The sequence below is a fragment of the Saccopteryx leptura genome, chromosome 4, assembly GCF_036850995.1.
Source record: "Saccopteryx leptura isolate mSacLep1 chromosome 4, mSacLep1_pri_phased_curated, whole genome shotgun sequence".
NCBI lineage: Eukaryota > Metazoa > Chordata > Mammalia > Chiroptera > Emballonuridae > Saccopteryx > Saccopteryx leptura.
The window spans coordinates 186,817,671-186,840,003 of NC_089506.1; the positions used below are offsets into that span (position 1 = coordinate 186,817,671).

At 39.8% G+C, this 22,333-nt stretch overlaps 1 protein-coding gene across 1 annotated transcript in view; it reads right to left on the reverse strand.

Annotated features, from left to right (window-relative positions):
* The window catches only part of ZNF394 (zinc finger protein 394), a 481,244-nt gene that overhangs the window by 54,196 nt on the left and 404,715 nt on the right, over positions 1-22,333 (reverse strand). The gene's annotated exons all lie outside the window — the stretch shown is intronic.

Here is a 22,333-nt window from a genome sequence, read left to right on the forward strand (position 1 = left end):
TTCGTAGGCTAATAAGATTCTTTTTAACTGACGTAAGTGAAGAACTTGAGAACATAAGCAAAAGAATAGTGTATAGAATCGCAGGGGGGTTGGGAGCAGAAACACTTCATTTATTGAAATGCTAAACATCTGCAGAAATTCAATCTAAAATTATAAGTGATAACTTATTCTAACCAGAAAACCAAGTCAAGTACCCTGTTATACACCCAAGCAAATATCACATTTCTCTAACGAGTTGGAATGTTTTCCCTTTGTAAAAGTTGATACTTGAGAACATAATGACTTTAGAGCTGGGTGGAACTTTAAGGATCATGATCTCAAAGGTCCATTTCAGCTGAAAAATCTAACATGGTTTTATTTTACACATCCGGCTGGCGAGGCCCATTGATATGCCATTTCTACAGTCGCACAGGTGGTTAACGGCACCGTTTGATGAGAACCAGGTTACTAACACAGCGCCCTGTACTTCCCTTACATGGTGGAAAGGGGGAGGAGCAGTGAAGAGCAGACATTCTACAGTCTCTGAAACACTACACTGTTTTACAGCAAAGCCAGTGGGATATGGTTCTGATGGCTTTCCCTGTGCCACAGTCTTCAATCCTCTATCTTTTCTCATGGTTTTCTAATTAATTCAGGAGAATAGCTGATAATATGAAAATTATCATTTTCATTGTCAAATAACTACATATCAACATTCCCACATCATTAATGCCTCTTTAATCCTTCAGTGAGCACTATTGTCACTATTTCACTCTTGATTAAAATGAACTTAAAAAAAATCACTAGACTAGCATGATGAGATATATCAATTACTTGGATATGATTGAAATCGATTTTTTAAGTAAGTGCAGTTGGCTTTTAGAATTCTTATTTCCATGTTACTTTTCTCTTTTAAGCCTGAGCAGAAGACCTCTTACCAAGAAAGTTGATTTTTAGAAAAGATACAAAAATCCAAAATGGTGGTCAAGTAAAATAATCCAGTGGTCAGCAAACTCATGAGTCACCAGAGCCAAATATCAACAGTACAACAATTGAAATTTCTTTTGAGACCCAAATTTTTTTTTTAATAATTTTATTTTTTTAATGGGGCGACATCAATAAATCAGGATACATATATTCAAAGATAACAAGTCCAGGTTATCTTGTCGTTCAATTATGTTGCATACCCATCACCCAAAGTCAGATTGTCCTCTGTCACCTTCTATCTTGTTTTCTTTGTGCCCCTCCCCCTCCCCCTTTCCCTCTCCCATTCCCCCCGCCCCCCCCCCCCCCCCCCGTAACCACCACACTCATCAATTTGAGACCCAAATTTTTTAAACTTAAACTATATAGGTAGGTACATTGTTATTAACTTAATTAGGGTACTCCTAAGCTGGCCTTTGCCAGCACGTGGCATTTTGTGGAAGAGCTACATTCAAGGGGCCAAAGAACCGCATGTGGCTCGCAAGCTGTGGTTTGCCGACCACTGATAATAACCTAATTAATTCCTATTGGAGAAACTATAGTCCTGATTTGCCTGCTGCTATAAACAATTCTGGAAGGGCCCCCAGTGCTCCCCCTCTGATGCACACACACCTTCTCCCAGTTAACACTAACCTCGGTACAGCTGTAGGGGATTTTGTTCAGGTAATTAAGGTCTCAAGTCAGTTCACCTTAAGGTAGGGAGAGTTCCCTTGTGGGCTTGAGCCAAACAGGTTTGCTCTTAAAGGGACTGGACTCTTCCTGGCAGATGGATTCAGAGTGTGGGAGGGAGTCCAGGGAGGAAGACTCTACTGCTGACTTTAAGCTGGAGGGGAGCCCAAGGCTAAGGACGGGGGCGGCCAGCAAGGAAACGGGGACCTGATTGTACAGCCCGAAGAACTGACTTCAACAACTGACCTGAGTGCCTCTGGAAGCACCTCTCCCCGGAGCCCCCAGGTAAGAGCGCATGCGGAGAACACTGGTTTCTCCAGTTGTGAGACCCTGAGCAGAGACGGTCCGCTGGCCTACAGGCTGCAAGGTAATGCATTTCTCTTGTTTTAAACCACTAAGTTTATCCTTGTTACACAGCACTAGAAAACAAATATACTTGCTTTTTTGGCTAGTTGTGTTTTTCTTTTCTTTAACTGCAGTGGTGTGATGCCATCAAGGGAATAAAATAAGTCTTTCTTTTTTTTTTTTTTTTTTTTTTTTTTTTTTTTATATAATTTTATTTTTTTAATGGGGTGACATCAATAAATCAGGATACATATATTCAAAGATAACAAGTCCAGGTTATCTTGTCGTTCAATTATGTTGCATACCCATCACCCAAAGTCAGATTGTCCTCTGTCACCTTCTATCTTGTTTTCTTTGTGCCCCTCCCCACCCCCTATCCCTCTCCCATTCCCCCCTCCCCCCCGTAACCACCACACTCTTATCAATGTCTCTTAGTTTCACTATTATGTCCCACCTACGTATGGAATAATACAGTTCCTGGTTTTTTCTGATTTACTTATAAAATAAGTCTTTTAAATTCCACAATTGGCTCCTATTAATCTGTTTCTGGAAAAGTGGGGTGGGCAGGGAAAATATGTCCTATAGTCCATAGTGTTAATAGAGCTTTTTTTTTTATTGTGAGGTTAGCTTTTTGATTTTTCATTGCAGAAAATGGTCAACTTGGAACATACCTGTCATTTCTTAATATAATTGTTAATTGCACAGTGTACTTTACTACCCAACTCTAAGGGCCACTCAGCTTTGGATCTGTTCTTTGTTCTTGCAGCTGCTTCCTTGTTAAATTGTTCCTCCCACTTCAGACAGTAAATGCAAGAAATGAAAGGTGATGTGTCTTCTAGCCTATAGTTAATAGCACAAGTGCTTGTTAACATGTATTGAATACATGCAGCTTTGAATTGGACTTCTGGAAAATGCATATTGTGCTTTCAAAATAGCCCGTTTGACAGCCCCAACTGAAAATGTGAGATGCTTTATAAACTGTTAGAAATGCAAATATTTTTCCAAGAAATTAAGACCCTAGAAAGGATACATGAAACATGAATGAATAACATAGGTGTAAATTGTTAGCTGCAACCCATGTTGTTAGTGTCTCTTTGGTTGTATTGTTTTGGCAATAAATAAATGCTTTAGTTTGGAAAATTTAACAAAATTTAGATATTCTGTGTCCCATGGTACCAATATTGGATTTCATTAATTTATTCCTGCAGGTAGACAGCACGGTTTAGATGTAATGCTGTGTGTGTGTGTGTGTGTGTGTGTGTGTGTGTGTGTGTATAGTACATGCACATAAACATATACCTTTCTTTTGAAATTAAAAAAAATGGTTGGGCTTGTTGGTGTGTTGGTGAAGGGAGTTGGTAGGAAAGAAAAGAATGGAGGATTTTCCTTTTCATACTGGAGAAAGTGGTTATGTGACGCATTGTATCATTGAAAGCATTAGAATGACAGACCTGCCTCCATTCTGAATAGCTCTGACATGTGGGGCAAATTTCATCTCTCACGGTTACCAGCTGCACAAACAACACTGAGAAATGGCCTAGGTGGGAGTGTTCAGGGCCTTGAAAACGCGGCACACCCAGCAAGACCTGGGGAAATGCAAGAAACTCAAGCGGGGTACTGTATCTCCCAGCAGACAGGTGGTGTCCCGGGGTGGGGAGGGCCGGGGTGGGGAGGGCCGAGTGGCAGGGCTTGGGTGGTTGTCCCAGCTCGCTCTCTGCAGCTGGGGGATCCCTTGGTTCTCTCAAACAGGAAATGGAGTTGGATGAGGTGACAAAAATTATGCCTTCATCTAGCCACCAGGTTACACTTTTCCAAAAACCGTCATTTAAAAGATTTACCGGTTGCTTAGGGCTAAAAAATTGAGCCTCAGAATTTTCACTGAACTAAGCAACACAAGCATAGTACAGCTGATTGCCCTGAAGTGCTAAGTGGGTTCCACAGAAGAGAAAATTAATCACTGTAATTGTTTGATCAAGGATGCCCTGTGTAATTTAAAGAGAAATATGCCTTAGAAAATGCAAACACAATTATGAGTGCCTAGCTAAGAAGTATTAACCCACTTTTCTTTCTCTGCTAACTATAAAAAATCAGGACATAAGAGTGTTGTGAGCATTTAAAAATGATCTTTATGGAATCACTAGCTTAGAGATATTTTAGATTGACTGCGTTTGACTCTTTTTCCATGAACAAATGAATGAGATCTCATTGCCTAGTATTTTGAAATGCATTTTATCGATTTTTTTATTTTATATATTAGAATAAATTCTGTGAATACAAATTTGCTAAATAGTACTATATTATATCTGATCAGCTTTGTAGGTCAAAACTTCTCAGAATAGGGTTAGCATCACCTCTTTGCCCTTTAAGAAACATTTCTATTGAAAGACCTAATAAAGATATAAATGAAAGATACAGTACTTAGGAAGGCAAGATGTTAAATTATTTTAGTCTACAGTAACTTGTACAATAGCAAAGCACATTTTTGGAAAAATCAATCATGCTATCATTAATTGTTACAAGTTGAGTTATACACAAATTCTATTTTGGCTAATTGGTATGTGGAAAATTGTCAGTCCAGGTACACAGAGATTTATTTATATTAATATCCAACAAAAGTCTGTCTCTAATAGACTAGCAGCATAGGTTTGAAGTATTTTGACACATAAGAAATATAATACGAACAAACCTTAGCTCCCAAGAGTCCTCTGGAATGAGTACGTATGGATTTATTTGTTCATTTCCAGTTCTGCTTTACTGATGACTTACTGGTACCTTATGGAAGCCTCCCCATGGGAGGGAGCTGTTGTTTCTGAAGGAAGGCAGTGGAGTGAGAGACAAGACAAAGGACACACGGCTTATTCATACAAAGTTGAGGTGCTGGACCAACCACAGAAGGCTGATGACATTTCTCCCCAGATGGATTCAGGCTTTTTAAATCCAGAGCTTTTTCAGTTCAATCCTTTCTGGTAGGATTTGTGTGTTTGGTGGGTGGTTGGTTTGGGTTAATATACAAAATATTTTCTGGCTTCTTTAACAGGATAGGAAACTTTGCTTCAATGTTACAGTCTCTTGAAGGAAGTTACAGTCTAGTTGTCTAAAAACTGCTGCCCAACATGCTCTAGGCATACCCCGCTCCTATGAACAGGTGAAGGGCATAGGTACAAAATGGGTAATAATATCAGCTTAACATGGACTGAGCATTTAGCACAGCATTTACCGGGCATTTTCATAGGTGCTCTGTGTCTGTTATCTCATGCTCATAACCTTGTAAGGTTGTTTCTGTTATCCTCTCATGGTGGTGAAGTGCCTTGGGCTGGGAGTTGGACGGCTGCTGCGCTCTGTGGATGGGCTCCCACTAACAGTGTGGCCCTCAATAGTTCTAAATATCAGCTTTGGGGGGCAGGATAGCTCTTTACCACATACATCAGGGCAGTGCCTACAAATTCTGTTGCGTTGACTATTTGTTTTCTGTACAGTCACTCTTGATTAAAGACAGCTCTGACAGGTGTTGCCAGTTGTGCCAAGTGACCTGAGTCAATGTGCAGTAGGCACTGCTCAACCAGAGCTCTTGAACATGATTGCTCCCGGGATGAGCCAGGTAATACAAATAAATGTACAGAGCAGGTAGGCCTGACTCATGGGAAAGTGTGCGTGCCTTCCATAGGGACTGGCCCTACTTAGTGCCACCTGCTTGCTACCACAGGGGAATGCAGGGAGGGGGCAGGGCTTCCAAATCTAGAGAAAATTAAAAGCCAGACTTTTTTGATGCTGGTCTGCAGGCCATGAAACTGTTTGTCGACGCAACTCCTCCCTGCCATTTGGGACTCTTCTGATTCTTCCTCATCCGGATTTACTAGTTGTGGCTCTCTCCTCCCTCTCTCTCGGGGTGGGCTCAAATTTTGATACCAGTTAGAATCACTTAGCTTTCACAACTCCAGCACCCAGAGCATGCCCTCCACCAATGAAATCAGAGTCTCCACGGGCAGAGTCCAGGTATTGTGGGGATGTTTACTCCCCAGAGATCCCCGTGTGCAGCCGAGTCTGAGAACCAGTGCTCTAGCCTGGCTCCTCAAGGCGCCCCTCACCTCATCACCATCACGCCGTGGCACCTGCAGAATCTCAAACCCCTCCCCAGTACTACCGAGACAGAAGCATCGCCTAATAATTCTCAAGTGACAGGTTGAACCTCCCTTTAAGCCTCAGGACAGGGGTCTTGAGCACAACTACACATTAAAATCACCAAGGAGTTTCAAAAATGTTCCCATATCCCAGCCTGTCTTGAAAGAGTCTGATTTAATTGATCTGTGGTGAATCCTGAGCATCAGTATTTTTTTAAACTGTCCCAAAGTGAGTCTAAGATGCCACCAGGGTTGAAAACACTTAACTGCTTTAGTTCCATTATCTTCATTCTGTGAACTTGTCTTCACCCAGCAAGTATTTCTACTATAAAGTCATCTGATAATTCACAGTGAAAAAGGCTTTGGGAGAATTTCGCCTGCTATCAAAACTGTATAAGCAGCTATAGCTAGGTCTGAATGTTTTCTGATTGTTTATGCCGATTAACAACTCAACTGCCACTTTCAAAGATGGATTTAACAGTCTGCCCTAGTTTGTAAACAGGCAATTCCTTACTCTCTCTGGTTTTCAATCTATCTACACAACAGAATCATCTGGGCACCTTTTCAAAAAACTGGGATGCCTGGATGTAACCACATTTACTGTGCTTCCAAAGAAGGCAGAGGCCATTCTGATGGGGTGAAGGGCAGAATCAGTGCTCCGGACCCCCCTCCCCCCAAAACAGGACGGGAATGGCTCAGTCAACCAGGTATCTTACCTGAGGGGAAGGAGCAGTTCAATTAAGTAATTTAGCTTTGCAGGTTATGCTGGAGAGCTAATTCATGTGGATGAGAAGCTATTCAGTGTATTTTAAGATGCATACTCAGGTTCTTTGGCCGTAGTGGCCAGCAGATTATACATGTTATTCAAGTTTACCAGGTTAGTATATCAGTGTCATGTGTTAAAAGTGGCTTCTAACCTTCCTATTACAGCAGAAGTTAAAAAAAAAAAAAAAAGAACATGTATAGGGCACTGTGGGATAGAAATAAAGATGAAACTTGTCTAGGAGAGAGAAGATATTCCAATGCTCTGGCTGATCAGGGGGCTGAATGATCCACGTGAATAGACTTGAATGCTGTCACAGAACACCAGCTCTGAAGGCTCTATGGCAGGGGTCCCCAAACTTTTTACACAGGGGGCCAGTTCACTGTCCCTCAGACCGTTGGAGGGCCAGACTATAAAAAAAACTATGAACAAATCCCTATGCACACTGCACATATCTTATTTTAAAGTAAAAAAACAAAACGGGAACAAATACAATATTTAAAATAAAGAACAAGTACATTTAAATCAACAAACTGACCAGTATTTCAATGGGAACTATGCTCCTCTCACTGACCACCAATGAAAGAGGTGCCTCTTCTAGAAGTGCGGCGGGGGCTGGATAAATGGCCTCAGGGGGCCGCATACGGCCCGCGAGCCGTAGTTTGGGGACCCCTGCTCTATGACATTCCCTTGGGGCACACTTCGGGAATAAGGCTCTCAACATGGCTTGATCCTCAGAGAAGTAAAGAAAAATCCCTACCTTTGTAGAGCTGTCCGGTGGTATCTCAGATTTTACTTTATAAACATGGGTCTGGGTCTGATCAACTAGAAACCATTTAAAGAGAATGAAAATACTTGATCTCTCCTCATGGAGATATTTCCAACAGTCTTTTTGGAGTCTTTTAATGACAGGTTCTTAGGTGTTTTTCTCCCAGTTTTCTGTTCTTCTTTGTGGAGAGTCATATATCTTTTGTGTTACTTGTAATAAATTGAGATGGTGAGATACATTGAGAGATTGTGAATGCTTAATTAGAAATCTAAGAATCCTCAAAATGAATGAAAACAAACCGATTGTGCCTTTTTACATTCCCACCAATGATGTGTGAGACTTCCAGTTCCTGCACATCCTCATGAGAACTTGTTTTTTTCATTTTCATTTTTTAATTTTAGCTATGCACATGGCATATGGCAGTATCTCATTGTGGTTTTAATTCATATTTTTCTGATGACTGGTGACCTTGAGTATGTTTTAATATGTTCATTTCCGTTAATGTAGATTGTCTTTGAAATGTCTGTTCAAAACATGTTTCCATTTTTAAATGAGCTGTTCACTTTCTTATTACTGAGTAATGAGAGTGCTTTATTTATTCAGGACACCACTCTTTATCAGATATCTGTTTTACAAGAGAAATGAATATATATGTCTATACAGAGGCTTCTGCAAAATGTTTATAGTAGCTTTATTTATAATAACCAAAGTCTTTAAAAAATGCCCATCAACCAGTGGAAGGATGAACAGGTTGTCGTGGGCCCACAGTGGAATGCTTCTCAGTTGTAAAAAAAGAATGAACTACTGCTACATGCAACAACACACATGAGTCTCAAAAACATTGTACGACATGAAACAAGCCACACACAAAATATGGTATAAGCTGGGTACCTGTATGACTCTGTCTAGGTGACGTTCTGGGAAATGCAAAACCATCAAAAACAGAAATCATCAGTGACTTCTAGGGTCTGTTAAAGTATTTGTGGTGATGGCAATATTCTGTGTCTTGCTCAGGAGTGGTTAAATGACTGTTTCTTTGTCAAGCTCGTAGAACTGTACATCTAAAAAGGGTGAATTTTGCTCTATGTAAAGTACATTTCAATAAACCTAACATTAACCTCTCCCCACCGAAACAATAAATCTAATAATTCTCCAGTAAATTCAACCTTACAAGTTAACTTGTCCCATTTCCTTTTCTGAGGGGGTAGTGGGATGTGAACTCACCGTCCCAGCCGGCCAGCCAGCCGAACAGCCAGCCGGCCAGCCAGTCGCTGGGCATTAGTGTCTCCCTAACCAAGTCTGCCAAAGCTTCAGGTTCCCCCGCAGTGTGGAGGGGCTATTGTTAAACCAATTTGAGGCTTGGTAGCCTCAAATACAGAACAGCTGGATCAGGCTACAAAAAACGAAGGTTCATTACCTATTAATTGTTTATAAACATGGAAATTTATGTCAAAATAATTTTTTAATTAGCACGCCTACTATTTTTAGCTCACAAGGAGCATATACTATCTGATATAAATTCCTGAGAGGATCTTAAACTGCTCATTTGTGTTCTTCATGAATGCTTAAATTGGACCACTGGTGTTCAGTGCCTCTCACTGTGAATGCAGTGAAGCCCGAAGAAGGAAGTCACAGTGCAGAGCAGAGGAAATGAGCAATGGCACTAAAACTCCACTGCTCTGCTGAGAGCTGTTTATCAGATGTCATTGTTGATGTTGGTGGTGCTTGCCAATCTGTCCACTTCCCTTTATCATAGACAGAAATCAGACTGAAGCCAAATTAGGCCTAATACTTCTTTCTCGTGGCTGCGTTCTGTCTCTACCATTCTTTGCTCTGCAGAGTTATTCTTTCAGCATAAATTTCTTTGGTGTGTGTAGATTTTCTACATGTCAGATGAATTCTGGAGGTACAAAACCAATAAGGAATGACCCTACCTAAGGCACTTATGTACTCTTGAGGGAAATTCTGATTCATCAAAGAATTCAAGAGTGAAGCACCCATAATTCCTGCTAGTAATAAACGGTGTTGTGTTTAATAAAAACTTAGCTTTTCACTCAAATATTTAGCAAAACTAAATTCTTAGTTTTGAGTATTCAGAAATATGTTACAATTTTTCTTAAGTGGAGTTAGAGACTGTATCAGTGTAAGTTATGCTAGGACATGTCATAAATTTAATCAGATAAAGACGTTTGGCAGAACCATAGTACAACAATGCATTTTTCCCCCCAGTGAATTCTAGTGTAGTTCTGTGACCTCAGATTATTAAAAACAGAGAAACACCCTCTTTACACAAAGTTTAGGAGTAATCTGAAAATTCCTTAAATTTTATAACGAATTGGTTTGTATTGTTTCACCTAAATATTAAAACCAAAGAGAATTTCCACCATACTTAATTGGGCCTACTTTCTAGGTCATTTTAAAAGCAAGATAAAACTGATTCCTTTTGTCCTTTAAAAATAAATTTCAACTGAATTCAGTTACAGTCTCACGATAGTTGATTTTACCATCAATCCTAAAATAAGGACAGACAGGGGTGAGCAGGGAAGTTTAGGGAAATATCACCTTATATCTCTAGCCTCTAAATATAGTGTCTGAGCCCTCGTGGAACCACAGTCAGAAGGGAATTGACAGAGTAGACTGGGCTTAGATGCCAAGTTCATTCACAATGGCAGAAGGACAGAGATAGGAGACTGAGAATAACAATCAACAAGGTAGCCTTTAATTTTTTTTTTTATTCATTTTAGAGAGGAGAGAGAAAGGGAGAGAGAGACAGAGAAGGTGGGGAGAAGCTAGAAGCATCAACTCCCATATGTGCCTTGACCAGGCAAGCCCAGGGTTTCGAACCGGCGACCTCAGCATTTCCAGGTCGACGCTTATCCACTGCCCCACCACAAGTCAGGCAACAAGGTAGCTTTTAAAAGATGACTAAAACCAGAAGAATGAATGGCCATTTTTCAAGTTTACCTTATTCAATCTTAAGAAAAAGTGAATGGTAAGAAAATATTATTTAAGGGCCATGTGAAAAAAAAAAAGAATTCTAAATGTTCATGGTTATAACTTGTATTTCTTCCATCAATGGTGTTAACTCATTGGATGATCAATTATACTTTTTCACAAATTCCTCATAATTTTGAAATTGTGGGAAAAGTTTATTCATTTATTTATAATTTATTTAACACTGTAATCAGGCCATGTTTCCCAAAATAAAGACACCTTCACCAAATTGAACTCTAAACTAATGATCCCCATACATAATGAGCAGATATGTACCTTTGATTACTTTTGGTTTATCTCAGGGTTGAAAAAAGTCATAAGAAAATACTATGGTCTGACCGTGGCACAGTGGATAGAGCGTCGAACTGGGACACAAAGGACCCAGATTCAAAACCCTGAGGTCATCGACTAGACCGCGGGCTCATCTGGCTTGATTGTGGGCTCACCAGCTTGAGGTCCCTGGCTTGAGCGTGGGATCATAGACATGACCCCATGGTCGCTGGCTTGAAGCCCAAGGTTGTTGGCTTGAGCAAGGGGTCACTCACTGCTGTAATTCGACGGTCAAGGCACATATGAGAAAGCAATCACTGAACACCTAAGAAGCTACAACAAAGAATTGATGCTTCTCATCTCTCTCCCTTCCTGTCTGTCTGTCCCTATCTGTCCCTCTCTCTGACTCTCTGTCAAAACAAAACAAACCTAGAAGTATAACCACAAGATAACTAAAATCTTAAATAGAACAAACCTTATAGTATTAAAGGCAAACATCAACTGGGTAAAATTCTGCAACATTTAATTAAAAAGAACTTATATTCTTTTAATGTAAAGACTTCATGAATTGTGAGTGTGTGTGCATGTGCCCATGTGCATGCACGCACATGGGAGAAAGATGGAGACGTCGATAGAAAGGGACTCATGGATTGCTTCTCATATGTGCCTTGATGGGAGGGAGGGGACTCAGGCTGAGCTAGTAACCCCTTGCTCAAGCCAGAGACCTTGGGCTTCAACCCAGCAACTTTGGACTCAAGCCAGCGATCATGCTCAAGCTGGCTGTCCCACGCTCAAGCTGGTGAGCCTGTGCTCAAGCCAGTGACCTCAGGGTTTCAAACCTGGGAGATCAGCATCCCAGATCAATGCTCTACCCACTGTGCCACCACCGGTTAGTCTCAAATTTTTTAATGGCAGCTTTTGTCCATTGTAAATGTGAGCAAACAGTTATCAGGCATTTACCAAAACAGAATGCAAATGACCATAGCATGAAAAATAAGTTCAAAGTTCTTAATCATCAAAAAATGCAAGTAAAACTAGTAAACTACTACTGTCACAACACTTGCAAAAGCAAACAAAAAGGCAATCTGATACAGCTTTGTAAGTGGGTACAACATTATCAGCGGGCAGGTAGTAAATTAAAAATGTATGTATTTAAAAAATATATATATTTATGCTCTTTAAATTCTAGTATAACAGTGTCTCTTAAGGAATGAAACATCAGAAAATACTTATAAATGGATGTTTACGAGGGAGAAGACATGGATGGGTATATAAATGATTGAAGGGAATTTTGTCAAACTATCAATAATAGTTATCATTGAGTTCATCACAGTAAACAGATATTTATTGGCTAGCCAGCTTGACTAGTGCCAGGAACCAGTACCCAGCAATGCCTGGAGGGAAACCTCTGCCTAGAGAACTTATATTCTAGTAAGGCGGATCATCAATGTCTTTTGTTCTATTTCATATGCTTTCCAGCACTTTCCAGATTTCTCCAGTGAATGTACTTTTTTATATTATCAGAAGTACAGGTTACTTAATTTATTCTAGTTAAAAATCAGAAGATGACCTGACTTTGGGTGGTGGGCATACAATGCAATACACAGATCGTGTATCACAGAACTGTACACTGGAAACCTATATGATCTTATTAACCAATGTCACCCCAATAAATTTAATAAAGAGCAAACATTTGTTCTTTTTAAATGTTATATGAGGTTGAAATATTTAGACTAAATGGTCTCTGCTGTATTCCTTAAGTATTCTGACATGTTACATTTTGAATTGGGCCGCAAAGTCCCTAGCTGGATACAAAAATATATGACTGTATATTAACTTTCCTATTTACAACCATCATCATGTCAAGCTAATATTAGACTTTAAACATCATTTTCCCAAATTTCTTCTGAAAAGGAAGTATTTAGAGAATCTTAAGAATGAGAAAACCTATGAATGGGTTATAGCAGGGGTCGGGAAGCTTTTTGGCTGAGAGATCCATGAACGCCACATATTTTAAAATGTAATTCTGTGAAAGCCATACAATGACCTGTGTACCTTATGCATGATCCAATAAAAATTTGCTGTTGTCCCAGAGGACAGCTGTGATTGGCTCCAGCCACCCACAACCATGAACATGAGCAGTAGGAAATGAATGGATTGTAATACATGAGAATGTTTTATATTTTTAACGTTATTATTTTTTTTATTATAGATTTGTCTGCGAGCCAGATGCAGCCATCAAAAGAGCCACATCTGGCTCGTGAGCCATAGGTTCCCAACCCCTGGGTTATGGAGATATTTCTCTCATCACTGGTGCCTGCGGACCATACCAAAATCCTGAGTTGTTCCTGATATTTTTACCACTTTTTAATGCACACACTATCTTATGGGTAGTGGAGAGGAAGAGTTGAGGTTATATCAGGGTAGGTGCTGTGTTGTTCTCTTAAACCAGTGTGGTAGTTCTTAATTTCTGTGTGCATCAGAATGAACTCGGGAACTTCATATAAAGCAGATTTTTCAGGTCCCTGCCCCAGAAACTGTGATTCAGGGTCTGGGACTGGGCCAAGCCTCTGTATTTTTAATCAAGTTATCTCATGTTGTCTGATGACCATGGCTGCATATTAGCAAACACTGGGAATGAGCACTCAGGCTTGAAATACAGCCCATTAAGCTTTAGGATGTTAAATTACTGTTTCCAAAAACATTTCCCTTTAGCTTAGCTCTGGGATAGAGATCCTGTCTCTGTAGAGGCTTTCTGTGTCCTCTGCACAATTATATGCTGAGCATTTCTTGAATCTACTAGATTCAGGCTGCCTGAAAATGGCTCGGTCAACTCCAGCATGAACAATGTTTTCTTTTTAGGCTGTCCTACTTACTCAGTGTGCTTACACTTGAGCCATCCGTGCTCAAGGGAAAAAGAAGCTTTCAGACTTAATAGACTTCCAAATACCTCTGTATGACAAATACTAACCCAAGGAACTGAAACATTATTCCCTGAAAATGCCTTCTGAGTATCACTACGAAGGATAATATTTGGCTTCTCAATTAGCAAAACAAATTTTTCTTGCTTTCTCCATCAAAGCGAATATATAAAAATGAAATTTTTTCAGGTTATGGATTTCTAAACATACGCAAATCCTGCAGCTCCTTAGTTGCCAGACTAAGTTACATTTTAATATCTATTTAAATGGCGATGCTTCAAGCATGGTCATAAGCTAACATTGGGTAAAATTATGGGTACACTTATGAAGTAGACCGAGGTGGGCCCTCATCTCTGCTTCCCAACTGCCCTTCCTGGGACAGTGCCCGTGTCCACCTTCCTCTGGCACTGGGCCGGTAGGAGCACTCTGCTCTGTATCCACAATCCTGCCTTGCTTAGCTGCTAACAGTATCTTGCAGATGGAAGTAGACGTTTTACTTCTTTCTGGGATTTTTGCATATTGTGGATGGATGGTTTTGTGCTATTCAGGAGGAATGTTGAATATTAGCAAGAATTCAGAAAACATTTGTGGGGAGCTGAGGGGTTTCCCCTGAAATCAAAACCCTGGAGACTGTTCCCTCTGAAAAATCACCCTGACCTTTGTGATTCCTTCATTAGTACTTTGATAATGTGGTCATCATAAAAATGCCATCTTAATCAGAGAGAGACACCAAAATGTCTCTGAAAACATTGTGTTACTTTTATTTTCCCTCTATAGTTTCTTGAAGCAAATTTAAAAACATGAATATGAATTTATGTAAATCATATGAATAATGTATGTATATATAAACATACTCCCATATTTTATGTAAATTTCTACAAAAATGGAGATTACTTTCAAGTAACAGTTTTTGCATGGACTACTTAAATTATTGTGCAAGAAGTGTGTGTGTCTTGTATCCTGGAGACAGGAGATACACATATCACATTGAAAATATGTGCTCCGATAAAAAAAGGCAAGAAAACAGCTGCACTAGCTAATGAAACACCGGAAACATGGACGTTAACTCATTGTCTATTGGTAAACTCATTGTCTATTGGTACACTTAAATGTACTTTGTGATTTTTTTTGTTCCTCAAAGAGTTTTGTTTATTTTATTTTGGAAGTTTCTGTTGAGGAGAGAGCAATGGAAGAGATAAGCTCCTTTCCACATGTTCTAAATATATTTTTAATACAGAGCTTAGCATGGTTGGCGTGTTGTTGGCCCTCAATAGGTGTGTGTTGCTTTGGGAAGTACTCAGGGTCCGAAGATGCTCTGAGATGTGGGGTGGAAATGCACTGGACTGAGTGCCGCCCTGGCAGCACCTGCAAGAGCGAGACCATGACCGGGACTGTCATTTCCTCCAGGCTCACACACTAGGCTCACACGCTTATGAAACTGGAGGTTTGCCCAGCTTGCAGTTATTCAGTCAGAAAATTTCGTAGTTGATAAAGAAATCACATACATATTGTCTAACAGAGCTCCTCTTTTCTAGATGAGGAACCTGAGCCCCAGATGGGTCCTTGATTTGCCTGTAGTAATTAGGAGCAAAACTATGTCAATAATTCTCATCCCAGCTCTTAATTGTATGCTTTCACTGCAACCCTTACATTTCTGTGGAGTGTAACATGATTCTAATAGTCCTGAGTTCATATTTTATCCCCTCATCTCTGTGTACATGGAACTTAATGATATTCCCATCTGACAGGTGTGAAAAATGAGGGTTAGCAAAGCTAAGTGTCATACGTTTTGTATTGAATAGTAGTTGAAGCACTTTCCCTACTGTTCTTTCTGGTACTGCCTCTTGTTGAGTGTGCAATGTTCCTAGGTCTTTAACCTGAACTGTTGTTGATATTGCTTTTCTTGGAAATGTTTGGATTTCCCATCTAATCTTTGAAAATAAAGTGAACTTCAGTCTGGTTCTAAAACTTGAGGAGTTATTTAAATTAAACCCAATCAACTGACAAAAAAAATTAGGTAAGAATAAACACATATATTCCCAGTAGTTAAAATTAATAGGCTTTACCATTCTGGAATTTGTTACTCTAACATTTTCTACTTTGAGAGTATAATCTTAAACAATCACTGTAGCTGATCAGTTGACATGATTTTTAAAACTTACAATGAAAAAATGAAAAAGGAAAATAGTTTTCAAATTTTAGGTCAAAGTGTTCAAAAGAGGTTCCTAAGTGAGGCTAATTCTCACCTTCACATAGTATGTTCTCTTTCCCTCCAAAAGATGCAGTGTTGGATCACAAGTCTTAGTGGAAAAGAAAAAGTCCAGGAGTAGCTAACTTCTAGCCGCAATGAGGCAGAATAGATACTCTTTCATAACAATGCCTAAGAATTTGTTTTGCATGAATGGTAGCGCTGAAGCCAATTATATTGTTATACCCAGACATAGATACCAAAGAAGATCATATTTCACTTCACCTGTCATGTTGAAAATATTTCCATGGCATTTCAACTCCTTTGGCTAAATCCAAAGGAGTGTGATTGCTGGGTTGTATGGTAGCAGTGTGTTTAGTTTTGTGAGAAACCACCAAACTGTCTTCCAAAATGGCTATACCATTTTGCATTCCTACCAGTAATGTGTGAGAGTTCCTGCTGCTTCACATGCTTACCAACATCTGGTATTGTCGGTGTTCTGGATTTTGATCATTCTAGTAGGTATGTAACATTCCCCTTCATATATTTAAGTCAAATATAGATAAGTGTTTCTCCTTTTTTAAAAAAAATTGGCGCTGGCCAGTTTGCTCAGTGGTAGAGTGTCGGCCCGGTGCGTGGATGTCTTTAGTTCAATTCCCGGTCAGTGCACACAGGAGAAGTGACCATCTGCTTCTCCACCCCTACCCCTTCCAGTTCTCTCTTTTTCTCTTTCTTTCTCTCTCTCTTTCCTTCCTACAGCCATGGCTTAATTGGTTCGAGTGAGTTGGCCCCAGGCACTGAGGATGGCTCTGTGGAGCCTATGCCTTGGATGCTAAAATATATATACAGTGGTCCCTCATCTATCACGGGGGTTAGGTTCCAGAACCCCCTGCAACAAGCAAAAATCTGCAAAATAGAGACCTTATATTTATTTTATTATAGATATTTATTGTCAAGGCTTTATAAACCCTCCTTACACTCTTATAAACCTTTCCCACACTGTTACTAACCTTTCCCAGACTTATTTTGTTTATTTTACCACAAAAATAATTAAAATAAAAATTATATAAAAATATCTATATACTGCAAAATCCTGTGATATAGCGAAAAATTTGCGATACAAAATTAGAGATATACAATTTAAAAATCCATGATACAGTGAGACTGCAAAAAGTGAACCGCGATATGGTGAGGGACGACTGTATAGCTTGGTTGCCAGAGCAATGGATGGTCCCAGGTGGGCACATCATTGTCCCCTAGAGGGCTTTCTGGATGGATCCCGGATGGGGCACATGCAAGAGTCTGCCCCTCTTCTCACTCAAAAAAAAAAAAATTTCAGCTTGACCAGGTGGTGATGCAGTGGATAGAGTGTTGGCTTGCGATGCTAAGGACCTAGGTTTGAAACCCCAAGGTTGCCAGCTTGAGCATGGGCTCAACAGCTTGAGCGCAGGGTTGCTGGCTCGAGCTTGAGATCATAGACATGACCCTATGGTCACCGGCTTGAGCCCAAAGGTCACTGGCTTGCACCCAAGGTTGCTGGCTTGAGCAAGGGGTCATTGGCTTAACTGGAGCCCCCTTGGTCAAGATACATATGAGAAAGCAATCAATGAGCAACTTAGGTGTCACAACTATTGTTGTAAGGTATCAAAAGTTACAGAATTAATATTAATATTTTAGGAAGCTTAAAGAACATTTTATTAATTTGGGCTAGGTGCAGAGAGATTTTGTAGATGGGATTTTTATGCTTGTGTGATTAGCATAAAACCAGGATGGCCAATAGCATTGTATTGTAAATGCAGAGGGGAAGGAGAGTTGGATTCTCTGAACTTCCCCCACATCTATAAGGAAGTGAGTGAATAGCTAGCCAGGTGAAGGAAGAGAAAAGATTAAATTAAACCTTTTCTTATATTGATGGGCCATTTACAGGCATTTGTCCCCATGGAAACTACCCCTCCCCTCCTGAAAGCATGTAGTTAATGTATATATTTATATATCTCTGAACAAAGGAATGGCAGGTGAACACTAGAAAATATAGAAATATCTTTTAATATGTAGAGTGACATTTTTACTATTGTGTTACCTTGTAAGTTTTAATGTGTAGAAACGTTTTTTATGAATCCTATAGACAAATGTTATGAACTTGATAATGAATTGTGTCCCATCCCCCCTTCATCCTTTTCCCAAACCTGTATAGGTGAAAACAAAGGTTATAAGCTTATGCTGTGATGTCAGGCTTTTTCCCCGTCCATGTATAATTAAGGGTATATAACTAGCCCCTAGAATATTAATCAGACACACAATTTGAGACTGCAGCCCCGTGTAAGATATATGTATGTGGCTGGCATATTTAATAAATTTCCTCCTTTAATAAAACTTTTCAAATTGTACCTTACCATCTCATTGAATCTAGAGTGACCAAATTCAGGTAACCACAAATCAAAAAATAGAACATCTCCATTTCTTCAGACACCCCATGAGGCTTTTCTCCTCCTCAGTTCTCCTTCCCTTGGAAGTAAATTCTGTGCTAATTTCTTATACCATCCCTTCATTTAACCTGCTTTCAAAATTAATAAAAAATTTCACCCATTGTCATATTAGTGAACATTTGGGTGGTTTCAGCTTTGGGCTATGATGAATAGTGGTGCTACAAACAACCTTGTAGACGTCTCTTTGGTGAACATATGCTCACATTTCTGTTAGACCCATGAGGAGGAATGGAATTACTAGATCATCGGTTGTACATTTCTAGAGCTCTGGTAGAAATTGCCAGGAAGATTTCCAGAATAATTATACCACCTTATGTTCCTATCAGCAATATATAAGTATGACCAATCTGCAGTTTCTGTTTTTTCTTTTGGTGGTTAACTCCTCTAAATTATTTATGTATATGTTAAAAACTGACGCCCTTGTACACGCACATATACTGTACTCACCTTGTCTCTCCTCACCTTCACCCAGAAACTCTGAACTTTTCTGTTGCATTTCCTTGTCATGTTTCCTATTCTCCTCTGATCTATGACAGTTTCTCAGTCTTTTCTTGTTCTCAATGACCTTAAAAGTTCTGAGTACTACACAGGTATTCTGGGAAATGTACCATGATTTTTCTTGTGATTATCCTGGATTATGAGCTTTGGGAAAGAATCTCACAGAAGTAAAGTATCTACATCACATCATATTAGGGGAAGTGCATGGCATCCCTAGTGATGTTAACTTCATCATTGGTTAAGGTCATATTTGCCCTGTTTCTCTACCGTGTAGTTACTATTTACCGTCCTTTAAGATTCTACCTTCAGAGGCCAGTCATTAAATCTAGGCCACACTCACTTTTTTTTTTTTTTCCTGAAGTTGGAAACAGGGAGGCAGTCAGACAGACTCCCGCATGTGCCCGACCAGGATCCACCCGGCATGCCCACCAGAGGGCGATGCTCTGCCCATCTGGGGCGTTGCTCTGTTGCAACCAGAGCCATTCTAGCGCCTGAGGCAGAGGCCACAGAGCCATCCTCAGCACCCGGGCCAACTTTGCTCCAATGGAGCCTCGGCTGCGGGATGGGAAGACAAGAGGCAGAGAGAAGGAGAGGGGGAGGGGTGGAGAAGCAGATGGGCGCTTCTCCTGTGTGCCCTGGCCGGGAATCGAACCTGGGACTCCTGCACGCCAGGCCAACACTCTACCACTGAGCCAACCGGCCAGGGCCCACACTCACTTTTTAATAAAGTGATATGGCCCTGGCCTTTGGCTCTGCATTACAGCATCAGATGGCATGTGGAAGTCCTAGGTTCAGTCCCAGTCAGGGCACACAGGAGAAGGGACCATCTGCTTCTCCACCCTTTTCCCCTCCTCTCTGCCCCTCCCCACAGTGGTTCGAGCAAAGCTGGCCCCAGGTGAGCGCTGAGGATTGCTCCATGTCCAGTAGCCCAGACAGGCAGAGCAATGCCTTGTAGGGGGCTTGCCAGGTGGATCCGGTTCAGGGCATGTGCAAGAGTCTGTCTCTGCCTTCCTGCCTCTCAATTAATTAATAAATAAATAGACGAATAAATCAATAAAGTGATAGAGTTCTAAAATGACCCCCAAGGGTCCCACCCCCTGGTATATAAACTGTGTATAACCTCTTTCCCCTGAATGAGGCAGAGGTTGTAAATATGATGAAATAGTGACAAAGGTGACAGGATAGTCATTGCTGTGACTGTCATGCTATGTAAGACTGCAGGGAGAGTCTCCTGGTGGAAATGAATTAGTAAGCCCCATGCTGTAACAGACTACATGGCTAAGACCTGATAGTGGCCTCTTGGACCTGAGTTAATTTAGTTAATTTGTTATACAGCAATAGAAAATCCCACCAAAAATTATGGGAAATTAATACAGATACTTAAGACAGGCAAACATACTTTTTTTTTTTTGCTATCAACATATTCTTCTATACCTTATATGAAGATTCAATGTAGGAAAGTAATAAATAACTTACATTATATGGTCATATATGTACTCTACTGCAAAATTTAAATATGTGTTAGAATTCCATACAAGTCAAATGAATTTTCCTTTCTCCTAGTGCTAAAATGTCCTGGCATACTTGAATTTGCTTTAGATTTAGTTTTTGGTAAATAATATTTTTAAACCCTTTATTTTTTTATTGAAAAAAGAAATATCCAAATGCCTTCAAACATTTAATTATTTCTATTTATTGGATAAAATCATTGCATTTTTCAATTGAAGGTAAACTTCTTAGGATTGTTGATTCCAATTCTGATTTGGACTATTTGAATTCTAGCCCTGGTGGACAGATGTCAATTTTAGAGTGCAAAATATTCTAAGATCTCTCTGATGCTTATTAACATTTTTAAAAGTTTCTTTTTGCCCCTAAATTATTTATCAAGATCAGTTTTATCAGTTGATCTTGCTGCTTTTTTTTTTCTTTGCTGCTGGTTACCTTCATATCACCAATAATTAGTGATTGTTTGCTCACATTTAAGAATAAAAAAAAGTGACGTCACGGAAATGGCGCCGTGAGCAGCGCGTCCGACAGATCTCCCCAAAACCACAACAAATTTATCAACTAGAAACAGGAAAATTTATCTTCGGAGCAAACTGAAAGCAAAAGGACTGTTATCACTCGAATCTGAGAGACGAGGGTGTGGAGGAAGCTACCTCAGGGGCGTTCATTCAAGCCGCGAGAAAGTGCACCGGTGTGCTATCAACAAGACCACCCGCAGATGCCAATAAGAAAGAGGAAATCGAATATTATGGATACAAAAGAAAGAGAGGTAACACAAATAGATGTGGAAAAATCTATGGAGAAAAGACTTAACATATTGGAAGCCTTGGAGCTAAATGACAGAGAATTTAAAATAGAAATCTTAAAAATACTCAGAGATATACAAGAAAACACGGTAAGGCAATATAGGGAGATCAGAAAACAACTCAATGAACACAAAGAATATATTACCAAGGAAATTGAAACTATAAAAACAAATCAAACAGAAATGAAAAACTCAATTCACGAGCTGAAAAACGAGGTAACAAGCTTAGCTAGCAGAACAACCCAGATTGAAGATAGGATTAGTGAAATAGAAGACAAACAACTTGAGGCACAACAGAGAGAAGAAGAAAGAGACTCAAAAATAATAAAAAACGAGAAAGCCCTACAGGAATTATCTGACTCCATCAGAAAGAATAACATAAGAATAATAGGTATATCAGAGGGAGAAGAGAAAGAAAATGGAATGGAGAATATACTCAAACAAATAATAGACGAGAACTTCCCAAGCCTGTGGAAAGAACTAAAGCCTCAAGTTCAAGAAGCAAACAGAACACCGAGTTTTCTTAACCCCAACAAACCCACTCCAAGGCACATCATAATAAAGATGACACAAACCAATGACAAAGAAAAAATTCTCAAGGCAGCCAGGGAAAAGAAGAGTACAACATATAAAGGAAGGCCTATTAGATTATCATCAGATTTCTCAGCAGAAACTCTACAAGCTAGAAGAGAGTGGACCCCAATATTTAAGGCCCTGAAAGAGAGGAACTTTCAGCCAAGAATACTATACCCATCAAAGCTATCCTTCAAGTATGAAGGAGATATAAAAACATTCACAAATACAGAAAAGATGAGAGAATTTATCACGAGAAAGCCCCCACTCCAGGAAATACTAAAGGGGGTTTTCCAACCAGATTCAAAGAACAAAAGAAAACAACACCACAAGTAACAGCTCCACCAAGAACACAATAAAACCAAACTTAAACTGTGACAACAAAGGAAAAAAAAAGGGGGGGAGAGAATGGAGATTAACAGTAGCAAAGGACGATGAAGTGCAGAAATACTTATAAGATAGGGT